Raw genomic sequence first — 19563 nt, forward strand, 5'->3', positions numbered from 1 at the left:
ATCATTGAATCTGCTTTGGTCAATACAATATCACCTCAAGGGCCTTCAATGCACTTTTCTATCTTAATGGACAAACTAACTGTACCTCTCATTTACACCCTAATTTACTCTCTGTTATTTGCACATGTTTAACAAGTTCTTTTTGTTGGGGGACCACCACACCTTTTGACCTTGACCTTTGACAATAAACTCTAAGAGCCTTGAGATACCCCCTGAGGAATCTTCCCAGCAAGCTTGGTGGGAAATTGTCCATGTGTTGTTGAGTTATCTTACACACACACACACACACACACACACACACACACACACACACACACACACACACACACACACACACACACACACACACACACACACATACACACACACAGGGGTGTGTGCATTTTTGTTCTGTCTAGACTTACAACCAGTAGCAAATACATTATCAACCCATGGGAATGATGGACAAGAATGTTGCTTATCACACCTACAGGGATCACTCCCTCTTAAACACTCACTTGTTGTGAGCCATGTTCAATATCCCCCCTGTTCTAACATCGTTAAATTAATCAGCAGGTTTGTAAAACCGCAGATGGGTGTAATCTTTTGGAAATATGAAATCAATGCAAATATTAAAAACAAGTACTTTCTGCCAGAAATAACCAGCAATTGACAGAGATGATACAGGCTCCTCTTAAAGTGTTCACTGACATTTTCACTATGTTCACACTATGTTTTTTATGTAGCTGTTCACGTTATCTTGTAAACTGTGGCCAGTATCAGACTCCAATGTGAACTGGTCCCTGATGTGACTCGCATGCACAGAGGAACAACAAGTAGTCACATGCAGCATGTTGTGTACGGAAGTCCACAAGGAGAAGAAGAAGGTAATCTGATTTGGGCCACTTGGGCCCGCTGTGTGCATGTAGTGTTAATACAATCCTATACAGTGGTCACAGTTAACAGGGCATGTAGTAATAGACATTCATAGAAGACCAGACTTAAAAACTGAATCACTCACTCAAAACTAAAAAGCCTCTAACAAACAAAAACTTTCATGCCATCATTTATAAACTCTATGCACAAGTGAGGAAAAACAGGTTAATAAGCCGACAACAAATGATGTCAAAACAACAAGTGTAACTGTGGCTTGCTTGAAAGGTGCAATGATAGCAGACAAAAAGCAGAAATGAAAAGAGGAACAATCCAACATTCTGTTTTTGTTCTTCTTTCAGAAGGTAGGAGTGTGGAAGATCTTTTTTCTTTTAGGAGGGTGAGACGCTGGGAGATTAATCCCCCTCCTGGTCGCCAGCGTCAGCGGCCTCTTCCCCCTCGGGTGCGTCTGCAGTGGCAGAGGCCGCGGCCGAGTCTTTGGCAGGAAGTGCTCGGGAATCGAAGGGGTCGTCGGGTGTTAAATCTGAAAGGGTTTGTCTCAGGGTGGTTGTGGCACTCTCATGCTAATAGCTCTGCTCAGAGGGAGAGGGTGAGAGTCACTGACTTAAACTGTCAAATCAACATGATTTTACGCTGTGAAATGAAAACACAGGTAAATAACCACAATACAAACAGTGTGTGAATGTTTCGGCAGAGGGTCACAGGGGCCAGGATTGTGTATTCATGTGAGGATCAGATAAACAGTAGAGAAAACACTTGGCAAGAGCCTTAGAAATAGATTAATGCAGCATTTATTGACTTCCAACATGGTTTAAATGCAATTTTACCCTGCAAAGAACAATTAGATGATTTCTTGTTATTTGAAACTTAGCGTTGAGGGATCCTAATTGATCACTATGCTTCATCAAGGAAATCATGCACACAACGTTATAGCTTAGATTCACTCTAAAAACTTAAACTTAAACAAATGTGTATTCACGTTATGTCAGTGTGTTCAAAGTCTGCTTTAGAAAAACTAACTGCTGTCATGTATCCACCTATTCTATGTATGAATATGAGTATATGAATTTTTGGTGCCAGCTGAAAGACTCTTGGGAATTAAGGTGGAAGGTGAATTGCAGGCGGATTGAATACAATACAACCAATTATTATCTTATCTTTATATTTTTCCTCATCTCTTTTAATGATATTTTGCTATTCTATCTTTATCGTTTTATCTGTCATTATTTACCTGCCTTTGGTGTTTCCTCATTTCAAATCTTTGAGATTTACGATAGCGGTTCCTCACTTCCTGTTAATATTGTTTCACTCTCTGCCTAGCTGGGTGGGTGTAGGGTTTGGATTATGTCTTTATTGCTTTTATTCTGGAAAGTAATTTCTGTTAAAGTGCTATATTCAAACGTCTGATTGATTGATTTGCATATGGTGTCATTTAAAATACTTTTTCATGAGGTATTTTTTTGCCCACACCCTAGACACATTCAAATTTTCAAATACTTATTTGATGGTATATCGACAAATTCATTTGAATGATAGATCTTGGATCAAGGAGTCAGTGGAGAGGTGCTGAGGCTGCAACAAAAAAATTAATACGCATGAGTTCCTTCAGATTTCAGAAATATACTTTCAAAACTTCATGCTGCATTTGAAACTTACACTGAGTCATATGGATCAAAAGAAAAGAACATATCATTTAAAAACACAACATATGTTGTATGACGTGGGTTCGATCCCAGTCTTCCCCATTTGAAATGCCAAAGTGTCCTCGGGCAAGATACTCAACCCCAAATTGTCCCTTCTCATAGAAAAGTGCTGGTCATCAAGACTAGAAAAGTGCTTTATAAATATAGAGCATTTACCATTCAGTGCGCACAGCCACACAACTACATGCAACTTCAGGCTGACAAGTGCACAAACACAAGCCTACAACATTTGAACACATACACACTGAATCCACATGAATCGGTGCAGGCTCTATGATGAAAACTCCCATAGTGTGTTTGTAAATATTAAAAGGTCTGTATTTACAACACTTTTCTAGTCTTATCAACTCCATGTGCTTTACCCAAGGACAATTTGGAAAAGCAGACCGGAGGAGCTGGGGGTCGAACTAACAACCTTCTGAATAGTGGATGATCTGGTTGAGCTCCTATTCCAGAAAATGCTGAAAACATTTGTTCCCTCAGTCATTCACGTGAACAGACATTACTGTCGGGATTTCAAGAATTCTAAATAGGGGAACTTTTCCAGTGTTGACAAAGACAATTGAATCTTTGACCACTAAGTGTGATACAGTTTGTGTGACACGGAGAGTCTCAAACACACAGAGCAGAGGCACTCCCAAGGACAGTGTTCACGGCTGCACAGTCAGCAGGGTTTGACTCAGCCACAAAACTCGGCCTCTGCTCCTTCCCTGGCACTGGGTGGCTTCTTGATGTACAGCCAACCGTCTTCCTGCTGGCTCTCACACTCTCCCTGTTTATGGGACAACAGAGAAACACAGAATGGAGGGCTGAATTACCGCTGTGCGAAACTGAGAGGAAAGAAACAACTATTTAAGTCAGCTTGGATCTTGGTACACAAATTACCCACAATACAAGACAGGGATGGTCTCCCAGTTGGGGACCACTGGTGCAGATCATGAGCCAGTCAGGCTGACTTACTGTGAAATGGGAGCAGTGGTGGGATGTAACGCAGTACAAGTACCCGTTTTTATGTATCTGAACCTAACTTAAGTAGCTTTATTTTTGCTCTTTTTCAATTTTACCCCACTACATATATCAGGTAAAAGAGGGGCAGTGGTATATTGATCCATCGGAGCCGGCAGGTAACATTAGACCCCGCCTCCTGCAGCACCATCACTCATTGGTCAAGAGGAAACACCCGAAATGGATTCAGAAGAGACAACAGCCGAGATTTCAGTATGAGTCTGTATTATTCTTGTGTGAAACTAAATATAGTAGTTAATGTTGCATTGGGGAAAACTTGGCAAGTACTTTTACTTTTAATACTTCAAGTATATTTAATAGCAAGTACTTTTAATCAAGTAGAAAGGTTAATATGGTACTTTTACTTTCACTTGAGTATTTTCTTTGTCTATTTATTTGTACTTTTACCTCAATGAAATGTTTGAATGCTTCCTCGGGGGAACAGCGGTCTTACATGAATACAGTCGGACGCATTAGATGACAGAGTGTGTTTGAAGAAACAAACAGAGGCTCATAGTTGTGAACACTCACGTCTGTTTGTTTGCATTCATCTTTGTGCTGACTCTAATCCGACAGGAGCCAGGTTTACCTCCAGTGCCTTGAGGGAGCCTCACTACATCTGCGTTGCTGCACCGGAGACGTGAACACACACAGCAGGAGATTAGACAAACTTCCTCGTTTGTGTCATCCATCCACGTGGTGTCAGAATGCCGCCTGACACCCCCCCGACAAGATTTAGCAACTGCTCGAAAGAGCTGCAGTGGCACAATCCATCCATCCGTCATGTATAGAATACTGTTAGAGTCTCCAGTTAACCTAACCCAATCTGCACGTCTACGTAAACCAAATTGAATTCACTGCAGTGCCCGTTGTAAACGTACCTGTCTGGAATGTTTGCTTGGCCTGTGTCAATGCTACGGAGCTACTTCTGAATTATTCCTCGTCATTAGTGAGTCCTCCTCCCACAGTTCTACAATATACTGTCCCTTTTTATTGTTTGTGTGCAGAGCTTTTTTAAAAACAGTCCACGGGTTAGGGTATGCACACTCTAGTGTACAAACAGACCCAGACTTTGAGCTAATTATACCAAAGAAGATCTTTATCTGAAGAAGTGGAGAGAGGAAGAGACAGTGAAGTAACCTGGATGTGTTTCTTCAGAGCCCCTGCCCTCACACCCTGTAATTGGCTGGGAGCTACACGCCCACTGACCGTTGGATGCAGCCCAGAAACATCCCCAACACGAAAATAGAGCCACATTAACACACAACCACAAACTGAACACAGTGAAAAGACCTATTTTTGTACAAATCTAAACAATCTATGCACCAGTACAGTATACCTTCAAATTAGCAATAAGCCTGTAAATGATTATGATACTTTTCCATTCTCTTTTTCTCAGCTGGGTTTTTCTCTTGCTTGTCAATGCTACCTGTGTGTGGGCCAGAAAACCAAAACAAAGAGCTGAAAGAAGGCTTGAAAAAAGGCTTTCTTATTACATACAATCTTTATTCAGATTGTATGTTCTGAATCTGCAGTTGTATTGTGAGCAGGTCCTTCCCATCCCACTGCTTCGGGTAAATAACACATGACAGGTTGTGGCAGATTAAATGGATCAGTGGTGTGTGAGTGATCGTGATGTTTCCACTCTGTTACTGTGAATCTTCCCGGACAGGAGAGCATTACCAGCTGAGCCGCTGGTGACCCTCTCTCCCCCCCCCCGCTGCTCAGATCGATTGGTTTGGTCAGATCACTTCACCCTCGGCAAGCCTGAGTGCCTCCTCTTTACGCCTCAGCATTAACATTTACATGAGGGAAGATATGTGGCGAGCTTTTTCATGCCAATTCCAGTCAGATTGGATTCACTTGGATGAGGTAATTGAAGAGAGAGCCGGTGTGTGTGTTTCTTTTTCTTTCTGAAGCAGATAGTGAGACTGAAGTGCTGCTGTCCTCCGTCTTCTCCATACTAATGTGTAAAGCTCAGGGCTTACTGCATGATGATTATCATCTTAATATCCATCCTCTGGAAAACACACACACACACACACACACACACACACACACACACACACACACACACACACACAAACGGCATTTTTGTACTTGCAGATCACTCATATTTTGGATGTAATTACATTTTTACCATTTAAATGCCAGGACTTAATCAATAAATTAGTAAAACCAGCGTGCAGTGTTTTCCATTTGATAAATATTCTTATCTGATTGTTAAAGCATTAGATCTGTCAGGATAAGAACAAGTGTAGAATATCATTAATGCACAAATAGGTTAAAGAAGTAAAATGGTACAATTGATGGTGAATTTCCTTCATCTTTGAGGTCTTACACCCCTGATGGCATCAACTTTGTGTATCCTAAGATTTGTGTAACTTTATGACATTCACCCAGTGAGTGTGATAGCTGAAAAGTGAGTGGATAGATGTGTACAGGGGTGCAAAGTGGGTAAAAGACCTCCTCTCTTTGTCACTTTTTAGTCTTTCACACACGTACAAACTCATTTGTTTCAAAGCAGACTGTCCTTAAAAAGCACAGCAGCACGTTTGAAAGGCAAACAGATAAGATTAGATCAGAAAACGCTGTTTGGAATGAAAAAACAAATGACCTTCTTTTGTTTGCCGAGGTTGGAGGGTCATTCCCCCTCCACCAGGACACTGAATCCTCCTATTACCTCTGCCTACACTTAGAACAACATGGAATTGGAATTTCTGCTAAGTAAATTCTGCATAGACATATTCCGGTATCAAGTGGAGTCTCTGGAAACCATTAGACTTTGACATTTTGCATTAACCCACTAAATCTGAAATATAAGTCGTTCAAATAAATGCAGATTTCATGCCCTCTCGCTGTGTTTTCATTAACTGAAACAAGACAACATATATATAAGCTAATAGGACTTTAATACTGACAGCCTTGATTTTCCATCCGATTCTCCAATGCCATTTCTGTCAAAGACAATTAACAGTTACATTGTGTTCATCTGCTTCAGAGACCTTTTTGAGGGTTGTCAGTCAGTTGGCATGGTTCCACTCAGGCCTCGTACAATTATGACACGTTTTTATCTTCTCTGATACACAATGACCCCCCTCCCACAAATATTGAGCACGAAATGCAATTATTGTACTGCAGGAGAAGAAAACAAGGCGGTTATCGTCCCCTTCGCTGTTCTTAATTAACTTATCCACTCTGCAAAAAAGATTTCTGGCCTATAGGGCAAATTCTAAATTGGCTGAGGGAGGCATGCTTTCCTCTTGAGATGTGATAATCCAAATAAACATCTCTCTCTCGCCAGGATACCTCAGAGAAACTCCGCACAAAAGCGCGGAGTTTCTCTGAGGTATCGAGTGAGCAGGGGGGAGCTTTGTTCTTGTGTTGTAGCAGGGGGGGTAAACTTTAGGCAGAGTTTCTGTCATCCAGGGAGCCAGCTAAGCCCTGATTGATAAAAGTGGGCCTGTGTTGTGCGAAGTGTGTCGCTCTCCCCAGACAGGCCTGCTAATAACATTAAGCAGAGAGGAAGGAAACGTTTGACTCTATCTTTCACGCACAGGATGTCACTCGCACACTGGATTTCTCTTCAGAGGCTGCAAAGCAAACACACACAACACTGCGAAACCATATGGCACAAATAAATAAGTTATTTTGTGGAGAGGGAGCATTTTTATCCAGGCTACGTTCAGATAACAGCTTTGTGTTTGTGGTTTTGAACTGTCAACCCTGTGACGAGGTGGAGTCTACTCCCAGTGTTGGGGCGTTTTCCTCCCGCTGCTGGCGACAGTGGCTGAGAACAGTTTGCTCAGAAACGACCTCGTTGTTGTTTGCTAGTACATTGGGCTGCTACTGTCGTTCATTAAAGGAACAATCCAACATTTCAGGAAATGTAACTTTTTGCTGTGTTTCTGAGAGTGAGATGCGAAGATTAGTATGAATATTACATCTGTTAAAGGGACAGTTCAACCAAAAATGAAAATTCACTCATTATCTACTCACCACTCTGCTGATTGAGGCGTGAGTTAAGTGTTTGAGTCCACCAAACACTTTTGGAGCTTCAGGGGTAAACAGCGTTGCACCCAAATCCAATACAATTGGGGTAAATGGTGACCACTTCTTTTTTAGCCTACATCTCTGCTGTTATCCTCCCCCTATGCTTCAGTAACTGCAGCTATTGCGATTTCCCGCGACACTCGTGTCTTCTTCTCACGCTGTCGGCAGAACAGCCGCAGCTAAATGTAGAACTACTTCTGTTTCTCAAGGTTTTCAGCTATAGGTATATCGAAAATATAATTTTTTTTTTTCCTTTCAGGACTTTTCCTTTGTTGAATAAGTTAAGAGTAGAGGAGGGAGTGAAGCTGAAATCCAACCAGGGATGTTATGATTACATTATCACCACAGGTCACCCAGCGATGTTGTTATTATTCTTTTGATCTGGTGTGGAGGGAATTCAGGTCAGTTTCACATGTTTTGCACAAGAACGAAGCACATTTCAATAATTGTGTTACCATGGTGATAAATTTCGAAATTCATGTAACTCATTATCTTAACAGAAATTAGGGGGAAACGTGTCAAACACTGCTGGGATTTCTGCCTGTTCCGCCCCAGTCCCATCATTTTTGTCAGCCCTGTCTCATTAAACATCCCATCACTTTAATTTCCGATCCTGTATTTGTCACGAGCAATGTTTTCCCATGTAGAGTAACACACAGAGACTGTTTCATACGAATGAATTAGAGTCCAGGTCCACTGCAGCCTTGTTGTATGATACACAACATTCATGAGCAGAAGAATCAGGAGGCACGGAGAGGTTGAACAGATCATCAACAGATCATTTGTTCACCAAAACCTTTCCTGAACCTCATCACCCACAATGATGACCTTCTTTAGGTTTTGATTGATCAGATTCTGGTTTATCGTTCTATCAGTTATCAGAACATACTCACCAAAGTAAAAGGATGATATTCAAATCAATTCAATTTGTATAATATACATTATCTTAATGCACTTTACATAGAGGGTCAAGACTTTAATAATGATAGAGAAACCCAACAGTTCTCACAATGAGCAGCACTTTGGAGACTGTGGAGAGAAAAAGCTCCCTCACTAACTGGAAGAAACCTCTAGAACCAGACTCAATGTGGGCAAGAAGGAGAGGGGGGTGTAAAAGAGGGAAGAGAAGAGAGAGAGATAGGGGGAGGGGGAGGAGAGAGAGGAGAGAGAGACAAGGAGCAGTTGTGTACTGCCAGGTTTCAGCTTTACAGACTAGTTGTTGAAACGATATGTTGACATCCCTGCAACTTAGTCAGCAGAAGGAACAAGTAGCCCACCGACAGTCACACGATCAGATAAGAAGCCTCACTTTAACTAGATTATGTAAACCTCTTTATTTGGAGGTTCAAAATCTGAAATGCCAGAACCTGCCCCTCATTCAACCATGTCACCTAAAATGTAGGCTGACTGGTGCCGTGCCCGTTCTGACCTGTCTATTTGGAATGGGCTCTTTGTTTGGCTTTTGGTGCTGCTGGTTGGAGCCTTCTTACTGAAACTGTAAAAGTGACCTGCAGTAAGTAAAGACTTGCTGCTGGATTCAGTCCAGAGAAGCCCGAAGCCACTGCTGCTGCACAAAGAGCTGTTCACCTGCTTTTTCAAGGAAGCTCCACTTAGTGCACGGAACCCTGAACCGGACAATCAATTATCAGTGTTGTCATGATCAACATGAGTCCCAGCCGCTGCTCTAACAGAGCGCTGGTCGACTGCTTATACATTTAATTCATATTGAAGGTATCCAAATCACAACATCACTGCACTTCCTTGGGCTCTTAAAGGGATAGTTCACCGCAAAATGTAAATTCACTCATTATCTACTCACCACCGTGCCGATGGAGGGATGGGTGAAGTGTTCGGGTCCACAAACAATTCTGGAGTCTCAGGGGTAAACAGCGTTGCAGCCAAATCCAAAACAATTGAAGTAACTGGTGACCACTTCTTCAAACTAAAAATAACAAACAGGAAATGCCGTCATACTTCTCCTGTGGCGTCATCCAAGTGTCCATAAGCTGTTTACCCCTGGAACTCCAAAAGTGTTTTGTGGACTCGAACACTTCACCCCCCCCCCCCCCCCCCCCCCCAGATACAGGTATATCTGGACAGATACAGGACAGCAAATGCCTCTTGGAAAGTTCAGTTGAAGTCGTCTCTTCCTGATAACTTTTTGTTCACCTAATTTGGGTTTTGTTTGAAACCTATCTGATAAAACCTAAACCTCTCCGCTTGCTCCATATTTCTTTGGAGCAAACACTTCAGCCACTTTCAGAGGCAGACTGATATTTATCCTGCACTGCACACACGGTCAGAATACGCTGAAATTATACAGGAGCAGCAGGATGCCAGGGCGGCAGGCTCAGCAGCTTCATTCTGAGTAAACTGTACGTGGATGAAAGTGGCGATGAAAGGGTTGTTTAGCTTCACAGTTGGATTTCCATGATGCATGAACAAAGGACAGTTAAAAAAAAAATCATCACACTAACCTTGCAGCTCGGTCGTGCGGAATCTTGATCAATGTTTTACAAAAGTACACTTGAACAGAGGCTCTAATCATTTAGCGCCGGCGCCTCTATGTTCCACTGGCCCTGAGGTCCTCATTTGTTCAAAGTGCGGTGGTCTGTTCATTATTTCGGCTTTTTTATTTTTTAGAGACAGAAAATTATTCCAGTAACATTAGGAAGCTGATATGATTCGTCTTTCACAGGGAGATGAGGAGGTGAGGGGGTGCAGGAGGAGCTTTCCATGTTAACACTAAGGAGGTTCGATGAAGGAGGCCGTCTGTCCTCCTCGTATTACCGACTTCACCTGGCTTTGGGTTGAACTCATGGGAATAAAAAGAACCCCAACCTCCTGCAGTTTTGCATGTACTTTGCAAATTCATAGCAAGGCTGTTGTGATTGAAGTGTTTTTCAGCAGTGATTTTTTTTTATGATTATTGAATTAAATAATTTTTTGCCCTAATAGTTTGAAGGCTGTATTTCCACTTGGGCGAAGAAAAAAAAAGGAAGACTCCACTCACAGCCTTCATCATTCAGTTATTACTAACCATGAACCACAATTTAATTTCAAGAAGGAAGCCATTTGTTGTTCAGAGAGAAAAGTTGTTCCTGTGGTTCATGAGCAAACAGGTTAGATAGAAAAAGGTGCATAGAACAAAACGTAGATTTAGATAAACCTTCCTTGAGGTCAGTGAGCGAAGCCAACTAGTAAATCAAGTGCACCTCATCTTCATCGGTTATATGTCTCACTCCAACCCTGTCTCCTAAAAAGTATTTTCTCTAAAACTAACCTGTTACAGCAAATATGATCTGCCAGAAACATAAGCTCAGCTGGATTATGTTCATACGCTGAATCATGAAGAAAATGTATTCACTGCAGAGTCGCTAAGCGGTGGATTGGAAGGCTGGTGGGTGTAAAAAAGTGCAAGTTTCCCCGGTCCTGTCAAAAACACTGGTGTAGGCTAAAGAAAGACGTGGTTTAGTTAAAGGTGAATGATCACACTGGGACTGAGGTCTCTGTGAACCTTTTCTGTATCAAACTAGACCAGAATCGTTCCATCGCTATCTGAATCAATCATCTCCAAACCCACCATGGTTTCCAATTTTTGTTTTTTCTTCTTACAGATTCCTCACTGTTGACCTTGAGTTTGGAGGCCTATCTACTTATGGACCATCCTCCAATCGGGGTGTTTGTAATAACCGTTTCCTATTTCTCTCTTACTCCAAATTGTTCCAGTGGGTTTATATAACTTTTACATCCACAATGTTACAGTTACAGTTTGTTTGGTTATTTTTGTATTTAGATTTGATGAAGATTGTTTTGTCGTCTACATTTTAGAAGCTCTGACTCCAGTGAGTTCCTGGTCCATGACCTCTGTCATAGTCGTTAGCTGGTTGCTACCTAGTTGTATTGTTTGTGTTTTACTGGTTGGCTGTCCATCTTGTTAGCAATTATGCCATATCCAGTGTAAAATCTGGTTGATTCATTGGAGTTTTCAATTCTTGCGATATTGGTCAGGAAAGAATCAAATTTGGGTGCTTTGACTGGTCATCAAGACTAGAAAATATATATGTATGCTATATAAATACAGACTATTTAGGGAGCTGTTCTCTGCGATTGATGCAGCTTGGGCTTTGGCGGAGGTATGCGCTCTGCTAAATGCCATCTGGTGTCAAGACTGTTTCATCTTTCCTCTGTTCAAGGATATTAGTCAGGGCATAATCTGTATTTCTCCCTAACGAGGGAGCAATGTTCTGAAGTTTCTTCCTCCTGGGAGATCTACACAGAGTTTTTCCACTATTGGTATTTGGCTCCACACTGGCTTTTAATTTGGAACTCTTGCCATGTGGTTAAATCTTGCTTTCATGTTTTTCTTCCCTCTTTCCTCCAGGAACTCCTGAAGAGCTGATGATCTAGATGACTGGGTTGAGGGCATTTTTTCGTGGAAACTAATCATGAACGCTGATTGACAAGGTGAAGGAGCTTTGATAGAGAGAGAGAACTTTTCCAAGGAACTTGCTCTGGTGCTTTGTCTGCACCGCAGCAGATTGGGACTGTATTGAGGGCAGCACAGAAGCAGTGGGGTTTGGGCTCTGCTTCGTCATTTCTTGGCTTTCCAGGTTAGCTCTCTCCTGATGGTTTGATATTATTACTTCTTGCGGTTGATTTTACAGCAATGTAGTAGACAGGGCTCTGATAGAAGTTTCATGGTATACTCTTGTAGGCTAATCTTAAAGCTGGGCTTTCCTCTTGGATCATTCAATAGGGACGCCTGTTGGCCAAGTGTAGAACAGTTTGTATTTTGGCATGAATCACCTGCAGGCAGGACAATGGCTGCTCAAAGGCATAGAGGACCGCTTCTCCCTCTTCTGTGTATGAGGTTCTGATTGGTGTGGCATGTCTGAGTGTGTGTGTGTGTGTGATTGGCTTAGCAGGTCTGGGTACTGGCATGACTCGTGACTTCTCCTCTGCAGGTTCCTGGTGCACCTGCAGCCGATTCCCACGAATCGTCTCCCACAGCATAAGAATCCTGGTCATCCCTCCACTCCTCGCCAGATTAGATGTCTAATACTAGATAGTATCGCTCAGTACTTGGCTCTGATTCAATTCTTTGCTCTGTGCTTTACCTGCGACTCACAACCTGTCCTAGAGACTAATTGTTCCGCCCGATTAGTTGGCCTGCCTATCGACCCCTCCTGTATCCTGCCTGCCCTGTCTGTCCTGCTGGAATCCTGTCTGAAGTATTTGTATTCACTGAGTAGACTAGTAGAGTTGTGCATTTGGGACCAGTTCCTGTTATTTCCACAACAAAACTTCTCTTAAGCTTGTTATTACCAGGTCATGGGGCTCTGACCTGTGGTCAAATCTATTCCTCACATACAGAGGGGTTGAAACATCTCTCACAGTGGACTCTATTCCCCTGGTACGGGTGTGGAAGAGGATTACATGCTATTGCTGGGTTCCCTGGGTATTTAACTACATAACTATTCCCTCTTAGGGGTTTTATTCAAAGTTATGGTAAATGATAAATGACGAGTATTTATTTAGAGCTGTGTTTATAACATGGATGAGTTTTGCCATCCACACACACATTTATACAGTGCATCTATGTGCAGCACTTTCTCTTTATACACACACACAATGTCGTCAGCCCTCAGGGGCAATTTGGGGTTCAGCATTTTGCCCAAAGGCACCTTGAGAATGGGGGTAACTGGGATTTGTTTGGAAAATTGGTGCCATGACATATTAGACTGGCTCTGCTCTGCCTCAATATGCCTGTTTTATGATTTCACACAGTGCATCAATGTAAAACGTTAAAAAATGAATGAATTAATTAACAAAAAAGTTTAAATCTACGCTAAAAAAATCTGTCTAAAGTTTCCCGGCAAAAACCTGAAGAGTCTAAGCATGTTCTTGGTTGAATGAGACATACATTCATTGTTCGTACATGTGGACAGTCCAAATAAAACGATCACATGTGCTTGAAATATGTTCTGGCACAGAGCTCTCACACATGCTGTTATCTGTAGAACGAGGCTTCGCTGTGGTTCCCATCATAACTGGCAGCACATGTTCATCTCTAACACAAGAATTTTACAACAAGTACTCTGAACGAGGACACTTCTCTCCGAGCTTTTTACTCTGTGGATTAAAGCAGTTATCCACAGACCTTCATTGCCATGGTTACAATAATTAACATCCAGTTAAACATTTGTTTTGGTCACATTAAGCACCAGGGCCACCGCTCCCACCGTGCACATCACGTGCTGGGCGCAGGGCACCAAGTGTCGGAGGGGGCACCACAATTAAGATCATCATCATGATAACCATTCATAACGATGAATTGGAGTATGATTGAGAAGCCTCAGAGACAATCATCCCAAGACCGGAAGATGCACGGCTTCATACCGGGTCCGGGCGTTAAGTTGAGTACATGGCCCGACTTTAATCAATACAGTAAATATACCAGAAACCTTGCGTAGCAGCGCGCTGAAATTTACAACAAGAAACTGATGGTTTGAAGAAAAGTCAGTAACCGAAGGCAGGGGCATTCAACACTTAGTTTCAATCATGCAAAACCTATTTTTTATTAATTCTCAAGCTTTAAATCCTTTTTTTATTTTAATTTGTAATGATCTTTATCCCAACGAGGCAGGATTTATAACCTATACTGCAGCCAGCCACCAGGGGGCAATGGAGACTCTTTGGCTTCACTTTTGTGGAGCAGTCATGTCGATATTGTTTATATACAATCTTTGCTCTTCATTCAACATCAGCTGACCTTCTAACATTATTACTGTGGCTTTCCAAAAACATATCCTAACAATACGATTTCATAAGTTTCCGCACTGTGCGTCGTTGTCAGTTGATGGTAAACATTTTAAAGATGACCATAGGAGCGATTAGTTTTTAATAGATATACTGTGCATTTGATTCGTGTACCATCAGCATGAAGGAGTGCAGACGGGTGAAGACGTCTGTCAAGGGGAGGGAGATCCAGGAGAAAGAATTTACAGGGACGACAGGCACCTCAAACCCATGAAATGGCCTGATTTAGTGTGTTTGGTGTCGTAAACAGCCGAGTCACACACTGAGATGGGGCTTTTGTTGCGGCTGGTGGGCGGGGCCCAGGGGGAGAGTCTGCAGCTCTGCATCTCTACATATAAGGCTTATCTTAACTCTTATCTTCTCCCCTCTCTGATGTCGACAGTGCTTTTCTCTCCCAGAGCAGTGTGAGTGCAACGGTGGATTTATAGAGACGTGTCTGGGTCTTATAGCTTTTGACCTTTTTATTGTGACAAGTGGCGGTGACAGTATTCCCCCCCCCCAAACAGAGCTGAGCAACAACAAAAAAAACAGGCCATTAGTGCCACGGCTCAGTGACCGAGCCTAACGTCGACTCTCCCACTGGCAGGATAAAGAGTCACTGAAATGGTCGAACGGAGGAGGAGACATTTTCCAGATGAGGTGAAATAAATCCGTCTTATCCAGCACCCCCTCCTTCACGCTAAGTCTAAATCCCCGCCATAATTCCAATGTCAAAGAGAGGGAGCATGACACCATGGCAGGGGAAAGGATAGACGATGACACCGGGGCTTCCTGACTAGCCAACCCACACATTATGGAGGAACCATCTCATGGAGACATGTCCTCTGGAGGACACGGGCAGCTCTTCTGAACTATAGACCGAGCTGTGGGTGAGAAGTGAAGCTGTTGAGATTGAGTTTGCACAGAGCTCAGATATGAAGAGTGCAGATGGGAGAATATACCACAAAGAGGAAGGAGGATAAAGTTTGAATTTCTCTAAATGTTTGTATTCAGTATGCTAGAGGCATAAAGCTTGATGTTTGAATTAACACTGAATAGATGCCTTTACTCTAGTGGTAATGGTTTTCATTGCTGTATGCAAATCGTTCTACTATAGTGTACAACTAAAAACAAGGCAGGACAAGTTTATTTAAAAAGCACCTTTCATACACAGAGGTAGAGTCAAGGTGCAGTGCAGAGACGTTAGAAAATAAAAATGAAAGAAACCCCAGTTTTATACACTTGTCAAGCAAAATAACATATTTAAAAGAGTAGAATAAGAGATGAAAAGATTAAAAGAGGTTAAATAAATTAAAAAGGATAGATCTGTGTGAAAATGAAAAAATAAGTTGAAAGGGAAAAACATTAAATCAATGGAACAGTGTAGAATATTAAATAGAAATGGAATAATAATTCAACGACGGCATGACCTTGTAAAATAGCTTAGTTAAGGCACTTCAATAAAAAACGTGTTCAACCTGGTTTTAAAAATTGCAGTGGATGGATCATTCCTGAGATCACCCGGCAGTTGGTTCCAGCTCTGTGCTGCGTGCTGACTAACGGCTGCTTCTCACCACTAGAAGACCCCTCCTCAGTGATCATGTCTGTTCGGTATTTGAGCTCCATCCCGAGATTTATAATTGAGCTGTGAAACTTCTGTGGCTTTCTGGCAGCCAGTGTAGAAATGTAAAAACACTAGACGTGGGCAGTCTTTTTAGATTTGGTTAAAAAACCCTAGAGCTGAATTTTGAACGAGTTGTAAGTGCCTGTTTGTCTTTTTAGGAAGTCCTGTTAACAGTCCATTGGAGAAGTCGGTTTCACTGGAGATAAAAGGATCAATCTGTTTTTCCAAGTCTTGTTTTTTGGTCATGAGGTCCCAGCTGATAAATGTAAAAAACAGCTCTATGTGGCTGGATGAAACCCACAGTTTTACTAAACTTTTACCATCTGATTCCGAGCAATCAAATTCCATAGTTGACCCTTTTGAGGGTATTTCATCCACAAATCCCTTACAGTTAAATTATTATTATCACAAGAAATTATATTTCATAATTGGCCTTATTAGGGCAGTTCATCCACAGGTATAGACTACCTCATAGTTGTATGATTATTATCACAGGCATCCGTGTCTTTCCCACTCCCACAAACTTATCACACACACACACACACACACACACACACACACACACACACACACACACACACACACACACACACACACACACACACACACTTTTTGGATGTGATTTAGATTTAAATGCCAGGAATAAAGGAATCAATAAATCAGTAAAACCAGTGTGCAATGTTTCCCCTTTATGAATATTCCTATCTTCTTACACACAAACTCACACAAACAATAAATAAATAAATGTAATTACGTAAAGAAGAAACCATGGTTTCTGTTCTAAAGGTTTCTAATGGTATATCTTCTCAACATTTTGAAAAAAGAAGAATCATTAGTGAAAATGAAACTTTATAATAACAGGTTCTTGAAATCCATATTTCAATGTTGTCCCAGATTTATGGATGTGTGTTAAGTTTTGTGGTGCAAAAAAATATATTTATATATTGTTTCACAAGTTATAATCCTCTTCATGCTATGAAGTTGTTCACACAAGATATTATCTTGTGGGAGTGAACATGATATCACCACGCTGCTGTAGCAGGAAGATGGACAGTTTCCTTGTTATTGTAATGTATGCATATGAGTCATATAAGCACACAGGTTTTGTTTGCACCAAAATGAAAACACATGTTTCGGACACCGGGGCCTATAAATAACTTATTTGTGAACACAATGCATTTCTTTACACTTTGCGTGGAGCTGTAACTGTTTCAATAAAGTTCCCCCCATCCGGTAATCTAAATATTCAATGGGATCTTTGTGTGTGGGTAAATGGCGACCGAAGTGAAAATGGAAATGCAAGTGGTGCCCTGCGATGCATTATTCATTCTGTCTCATTTTCCTAACTTTATGCAAATTGATGAGAAATAATTCATACACATTACAACAGAGTGGGGCAGCGCTGTGTTTCTGACATCCTGCCACCCTGCACTTACATTGTACTACACCCCCACCCCCTTTTTTTATGTCTTCTCTTTTTTTTCCCAGACAGCACGAGCTCCGATAAAGTTTTAAAGACAGGGTATTCAGCAATTAAAACAGAGCTCCAGCTGCTTTTGTGTATTAAGTGAGATGCAGAGCTTCATGTGGCTGTTTGGCTGAGTTTGCCAGGTTTTTAGAAGCTAATGTTGAGGCTGAAGATACTTTATATTCTGAGTTTACACATATACCGCCAGTGACTTCCCCTCTGCCAAGTACCACTGTTCTAATGTGGGCTGCCAGATACCATCTCTAAGAGCAGATGCTGGTTCTGGTCTCTGTACATACACGCAGGTTTAGAAAAAAGCTGGCGAAGCTCGGTTTGTATTGTGTTTGTGAGCAGAGAGATTATGTACGCAACTGTAACCTTTGGTTCATGTACAGAAAACAATAACCTGACCGGAGCTCTGACAGGTCCCGCTCACTGAAGCTAAATTACCCATGGTCCTCTGCTTCCTGAACCAGAACTAATGTCACAGACCAAAATATAATTCTTGACATTTTAAAAGTTTCCATGGATATCAGAGATAACCGCTGGTTTTGAATGGCCTCCAAGTCTTTTTGAACCGATCTACAGTTCAGCTTTACTCTTGAACTTTCTTGGCCTGACTCCTCTGACGATGTCTCACTTCTCACATGGAGATTGTACCCACTCACCACAATTAAGCTGTTTTCAGACATGAACTCCAGAGGATGTCTGCAGAATTTGGTCTGGACTTTCTCTGGAGTTGGCCTTTCACACATGGACAAAGCAAAAAGAGATTCTCCACTGCAGACATCTTTTTTTGTTTTGTTTTACAGCACATGGACACTGGCCTTGGCCTTTATCACCAAAAGCTCTCTTGACCTGAGATTTAGTTTTTTCAGTTTTGCAACGACATCAACATGCTCACTCATGAATCCTGTGGACTTAATACTAAAGGGGGCTGTCCGGAGAAAGTCTGGAGAAAGTCTCGAGACTCTCACTGGGACAGTTGCATTCACACATTCAGCCCCCTCTGGAGAATGTCTGGAGGTTCTCCAGAGTTCAGTGTGTGTCTGAAAGCGGCTTTAAGTAGAACAGATGTTCAAGGTGAGGAGTGGGAATTAAAGAGGCATCATTATTCTTACTACAACTACACTAACGTGCAGCCTGTACAACTCCATTCTTAACATAGAGACAGATTGATATGACTCTACTGATCATACACTACAATATAAAGCTAATATTATTTCACAAAATGTTGACATATTCCTTAAGACTACATTTCTACATAATATAATTACTTCAGGCAACATTGCCCTCACGAATTCCTATGTGATGGCAATGTAGTTTAAAATAAAAATATATTTCCATTCAGCTTATTCTTTCCCCTAACAAATTACAGTTTTACATGTTTATTTTTACTTTGATTCATCGTGTAATTGTTTAATTGATTATTTCTGATCAATTCTGATGCACGAAACCAACATTTTGAAATCAAACTCCATAGCTGAGACATTCACAGTTCTCAGAAAAGTCTTTCTGCACCCTGACAGTTCAGTTTACGTTGAAGCAACAAGAGCCAGATCCAGCCCGTTTTTTATCGAGCGCCGAGCGGCGTCAAGTCAATGGCAATCACAAAACGACCGGATGACAGATTATTTGAATTTCAAAGTAAAAGCCCAAAATTGAGAACATATTAGAGCGAAAAGTGTGCACATTAAATAAAAGAATAAGATGTAAGTACTTAATACATCTTTTTGATATTGCATTTGGTGGTATTTAATTGTCCAGTGTAGTTTATTTGGCTGTGGAGCTGCAGCCTGTTTGCAGCTGCATGTCCCCAGGCTGATGAATGAATAAAACAAGCCTGTTTGAATCATGGAACTTCAGCCGACAGTTTGTTCTCCCCGTTCTCTCTCTCTTCATGTTTTCACTGATTTCCTGAAATATTTGGACACTTCAAACTAGGAAGCTGTGATATCTGAGTCTGCTATCGAACAGCTTTACATTCATAAACTGTATATCTTGAAACCAAACGCATACAAACAAAACAAAGAATA

The sequence above is a fragment of the Hippoglossus hippoglossus genome, chromosome 18, assembly GCF_009819705.1.
Source record: "Hippoglossus hippoglossus isolate fHipHip1 chromosome 18, fHipHip1.pri, whole genome shotgun sequence".
In the NCBI taxonomy this organism is placed as follows: domain Eukaryota; kingdom Metazoa; phylum Chordata; class Actinopteri; order Pleuronectiformes; family Pleuronectidae; genus Hippoglossus; species Hippoglossus hippoglossus.